This window comes from Aristolochia californica, unplaced genomic scaffold (assembly GCF_029961685.1).
Source record: "Aristolochia californica isolate CCGP_79_NKW_82.1479 unplaced genomic scaffold, dmAriCali1.0.hap1 SCAF_9, whole genome shotgun sequence".
Taxonomy (NCBI): Eukaryota; Viridiplantae; Streptophyta; class Magnoliopsida; order Piperales; family Aristolochiaceae; genus Aristolochia; species Aristolochia californica.
Window position 1 is genome coordinate 9,699,398 of NW_027182290.1, and position 5,615 is coordinate 9,705,012.

The 5,615-nt window shown below is 41.4% G+C and overlaps 1 non-coding gene across 1 annotated transcript; it reads right to left on the reverse strand.

Moving 5' to 3' along the window:
• Positions 1 to 2,241: 2,241 nt before the first annotated feature.
• On the reverse strand, positions 2,242 to 2,348 carry LOC137942247 (small nucleolar RNA R71). Its single transcript, XR_011110494.1, has one exon. It is a non-coding gene; the product is annotated as a small nucleolar RNA R71 (small nucleolar RNA).
• Between the last annotated feature and the right edge of the window lie 3,267 nt (positions 2,349 to 5,615).

The following is a 5,615-nucleotide window of genomic DNA, read 5'->3' on the forward strand; positions in this document are numbered from 1 at the left end:
AAGTGTAAAATATGGTACTTTCCATAAAGATGGCATAGAAGTGTAAATATGTGTTCCTTTTATGTCTTTTGTTTTATCAAGTTGTAGCCCTAAGGGCATTGTAAAACTATAAATAAAGGCATTGGCTAAGAGGTAGGTGATAGATGCCATATTCTGACATGAGAACTAGGTTAATTATAATAGAATAACCTTTAGCATTGTGTTATAGGTGGTTATTTATCGGTTTTCAAATGAAACGTGCATTTATTGAATTTGGCATTAATCACTGTCTATATTGCATATTTTTCTCTCCTGAATTATATTTCATTACTTTTAGGGTTTATTTCTTCCTGGAATGCTTTTTATGGATTCAATTATGGAATTTCAGGAGAATTTTGGTGGTGAAGGAGATATTTACCAAAATGCCCTTAGTGAAATGGAGATGATTTTTTAGGGCAAATCATATTAAAACAAAGGGAAATCGTATTAAAGAAGGGAGGGGAGCATCGACTGGAAAAAGAGAGATCGTCGATCGAAACAGAGCACCATGGACTGAAACAGGGGAAGACCCGAGAGGATTTTGCCACCGTCGTTCGCCGCACCACCGTCGTCTGGCAACCGAGAACAGACCCGAGGAGAGCTCGAGAGAGTCTCCATCGCGGTGAGTTCGACAGTGCCATTTTCTGTTTGCCAGGCCGAGAGGTGACCCGAGAGGGCTCCTCCGGTGCCAATTTAGCATTCCGACTATCCTCCGGCATCGATTACTTATTTTCAACCAGTCCCGGAGCTATTCCGACTTCGACCGAGACTCGAGAGAGCTGTTTAGAGGACTTCAGCTCCATTTCGTTCTTCGCCGATCGTCACCTCCGTCCGTCGACTTCTATCCTTCTTCACCGACATCGTCTCTACCTCCGGCCACTCGCTCTTGCTACCCGAAGCCATCAATTTCGGGAAATTGCAGAACCCGTGAGAATGTGTCTGCTGCCCGACCGAGAGGAAGGAGTTCGTCATTTGGAATTTAAATTTTTCTATAGTTTGAACTTAGGTTTTGAATGTTTATTAAATGTGATTTGATAATTAATGTTTATTGAATATTTTTTTCCGGATATTTGATTATATTAGCTAGTTAGGGTAGGATTATAATTTAGGTTGGATTTTGGTATTTTAATCCGATTTTTGTCTTTCACTCTATGTGCCCGAGAGGGACTAGACGCAAGGATTGAGAAATCGGATCTGTGGTTACGTGGCGCTCGAGAGAGGCTTGAATCATCGTAAAATCCAGAGTTGACGTTTCCTGTTGTGCAAGTAGTTAACCAGATGATTGCTTGATAATTTAGGATATAATTAGTGTTTAGTTCAGATTAATTCATCATATTTGGTTAGACTAGTTGACTAAAGAATACACAAAATTCAGTCCTCCCTGTGGATATAACCCTCGCTTCTCGCTAAATTACATGAACGATTCGTACGCTTGTGAGGTATATAAGCCGATGTAATTAAATTTTACATCAAGTTTTTGGCACCGTTGCCAGGGAGGCACGTATTAAGTGTATTTCTTTGTTCTCCATGGTCTTAGGTTAGATTTATTTTTATTTTATTTATTTATTTATTTTATTTATTATTTTTTTTTTTTCTTTCATAATTTTATCTTGGTGATTTTGTATGGAATTATTTTTATTTCTTCTAGTTAGTTCGTATTTTCAGTAGTGAGTTTGTTAGCTTAATTTGATAGTTCATTTTGTTTCTTTTTGTGTTTTTATACATGGGCGCCACTCCCTAGGTGGACCATTAGCTCCCTTTGTTGAAGAGGTAGAACATATTTGTAGAAAAACACCCGAAGTCAAGTTAGGAGCTACCATGGCCAATCTGGGTGAACCATTACAGTTACCTACAGTAGGTGACCGTAGAGCCCTGAGAGATTATTCTATCCCATCCCACTTCATATCACCTTCTTCCATTATATTGCCACCCACTACCGCCGCCAGTTATGAGTTGAAACCGGGTGTGATCCAACTCCTCCCTACATTCTACGGGTTGGAGAAGGAGGACCCTTATTACTACATCAAGGAATTCTTAGATATTTGTGCAACTTTCAAATTCCAGAATTTCTCAGATGACTCTATCCGGTTAAGACTTTTTCAATTTTCACTTAAGGATAAGGCCAAGTCTTGGCTTAATTCCTTAGAGGTGGGCAGCATTACTTCATGGGACACATTAGTCACGAAAGTTTTGTCCAATTACTTTCCCATTCAGAGAACTACAACCCTCAGAAGAGAAATCTCCAACTTTATGCAGCATGAGGGTGAACACTTTTATGAGGCTTGGGAGAAATGGAAGGATTTGATCCGTAGGTGTCCGCATCATGGGTTTGAGAAATGGCATTTAGTGCAATACTTTTATCAAGGACTTACACCCCAGGTAAGATCCATGGTAGATGCAACGAGTGGTGGGAGTTTGATGGGTAAGAGTGCTAGTGAGGCGTGGGACTTCTTTGAAACGTTGAGTGATCAATCTCAGCAATGGGGTTCATCATTTAATGTTGATAGGAGATCCCACGAAGCCAAAAGAGGGGGTCTCTACGAGGTTAGTGAAACACCCATGCTCATGGCCAAGATTGAGGGGTTGACTAGAAAAATTGATGCCCTTATGGTGTCCAAGAGTTCACCTGCTCCTAACCCATCTACTGTCTGTGCCATATGCTCTGGTTCATCTCATCCCACACAAATATGTCCATCTAGTTCATCCTACCCGGAGCTCATTGAGGACTTGAATGCAGTCCAAACTTTTCATAGACCAAACCGGAACGATCCTTTTCGGAAACATATAATCCGGGTTGGGCTGGGCACCCAAATTTCTCATGGTCCAAGGGCCCACGGGTTGGGGTCCTCCAGGGTTTACTCAACCCCAAGCTTCGCACCCACACTTCACTCAACAGCCATTGATTCCACAAAAACCTTCACTTGAGGATACACTTCAATTATTCATATAGAATACACAGTCCTCCGTTGCTAAACTTGAAATGCAAGTGAGTCAATTGGCCAGCCACATGAGTGAACAAGCACAAAATAGACTCCTGAGTCAAACCATTCCTAACCCCAAAAGCACACATGAGAGTGGGTTGAGTTCCAAACCCCACCATGAACAAGCCAAAGCCATAACCACTCTTAGGAGTGGTCATGAGTTGAACAATGGGGTAGGGACCGCTAAGTCTAAGGAGTCAAAGGATGACAATGGGGACAAATCATTAAGTGAAGAACCTCCAAGTTCTCCACCAACAACCAAGCAGATCCCTAACCAAGTCCCACCAGCTCCTTATCCGCAAAGGTTATCGGGCCCACCTAGGAAAGGAGATAGCATGCATGAAACGTTGGAACTGTTTAGTAAGGTTCACATTAACATTCCACTTCTTGATGCTATTAGGCAAGTCCCTACCTATGCCCGATTTTTGAAAGATCTTTGTACACCGAAGAGCAAACAACATGTTAACAAAAAGGTCTTTCTTACCAAGAATGTAAGTTCAATTCTAAAGCACAACACTCCTCCTAAAGTTAAAGATCCTGGATATCCCACAATTTCATGTGTCATTGGTGAACATACCATCTAGAGAGCTCTTCTTGACTTAGGGGCAAGTGTGAATTTGCTTCCTTTATTTGTGTACCAACAATTAGGTTTGGGGGAATTGAAGCCTACTGCCATCACACTTCAACTAACTGACCGTTCTGTCAAGATACCACGAGGAATAGTTGAAGATGTTTTGATAAAAGTGGACAAATTTCTGTTCCCGGTTGATTTCATTGTTCTTGATACAGAACCAGTAGTCAATGTGACCAACCAAATTCCTGTCATCCTAGGACATCCCTTCTTAGCCACATCTAATGCTATCATTCATGGTAAAAGTGGTGAGTTGGAGTTGTCTTTTGGAAATTTTAAGGTCTCATTGAATGTATTTAATGTCGGGCACCACCCATTTGAGTCCGATGATCTGAGTCCTGCATTTAAGATAGAGACTGTTATGCTTGATGATGAATCCACTCTTAAATCTTTTGAGTCTTGCATAACATCTTTAGACATGGACTATTTTGATGAGGAAACATATTTCCAAGAGTTTGACTCTTTACTCAGTTCTGTACCTCTGTTGGAGGAAGCTTATGAGGTTATCACAACTAATCATACACAAGATCTTCATCTTGACTTGGACAAACCTCTTGAAACTTCCAAGCTAGATCTTAAGCCACTTCCTCCCACGTTGAAGTATGCGTTCTTGGGGCCCAAGAACTCATTGCCCGTCATTATTTCCTCTTATTTGAGTACTGAGCAGGAGGAACAATTGACTGAAGTTTTACAAGCACACAGAGAAGCATTGGGGTGGACTCTTGATGCCTTAAAAGGGATTAGCCCCTCCATATGCATGCATTGTATTCATTTGGAGGAGGGGACTAAAGCCTCATGTGAGATGCAACGTAGGTTAAATCCCCATATGTTGGAGGTTGTGAGAGAAGAAGTCATCAGGTTGCTTGTGACATGAATCATTTACCCTATTTCCGATAGCACCTGGGTGAGTCCAATTCAAGTAGTCCCTAAGAAAGGGGGGATAACGATAATGAAAAATGAGAGTAGTGAATTGATTCCCACAAGAACTACCACCAAGTGGCGTGTCTGCATTGACTATAAAAAACTTAATTCTGCCACTAGGAAGGATCACTTCGCACTACCTTTCATTGATCAGGTGTTAGAGCGATTGGCCGGCCACAATTTTTATTGCTTCTTGGATGGATACTCCGGCTACAATCAAATTCCCATTGCTCTAGAAGACCAGGAAAAGGCCACATTCACGTGTCCGTTTGGCACCTATGCTTACAGACTCATGCCTTTTGGTTTATGCAATGCGCCCGCCACTTTCCAATAGTGCATGATGAGTATCTTTTCTGACATGATTGGTAACTTTTTAGTGGTCTTTATGGATGATTTTTTTGTGTTTGGCTCTAGTTTTGATACATGTCTGCACAATCTTTCACTCATATTGTCCCGTTGCATTAAGTCCAATTTAGTCTTGAATTGGGAGAAATACCACTTCATGGTAAAAGAAGGAATTGTTTTAGGACATGCAGTGTCTGAGCGGGGTGTAGAAGTGGACAAAGCCAAGGTTGACCTAATTGCCAATCTGCCACCACCTACTTCTGTGAAGGGGGTGCGTTCTTTCCTTGGCCATGCTGGGTTCTATAGGCGCTTCATTAAGGACTTTAGCAAAATTTCTCGTCCTTTGACGAATTTGCTTGCTCAAGATGTTGTTTTTGCCTTTGATGATGCCTGTATTCATGCTTTTGAGACACTGAAGAAATGTTTGTCCACTGCACCCATTGTCCAACCCCCTACTTGGTCTTTGCCTTTTGAGTTGATGTGTGATGCCTCTGATTATGCATTGGGGGCTGTTTTGGGGCAAAAGACGCATAAAATTTCCTGTGTCATTCAGTATGCTAGCCGCACTCTTCATGATGCTCAATTGAATTACACTACCACTGAGAAGGAGTTGCTAGCTATTGTGTTTGCCTTGAACAAATTCAGATCATATCTGTTAGGGTCAAAGGTTATAGTGTTCACTGATCATTCTGCTTTGAAGTACTTATTATCCATCAAGG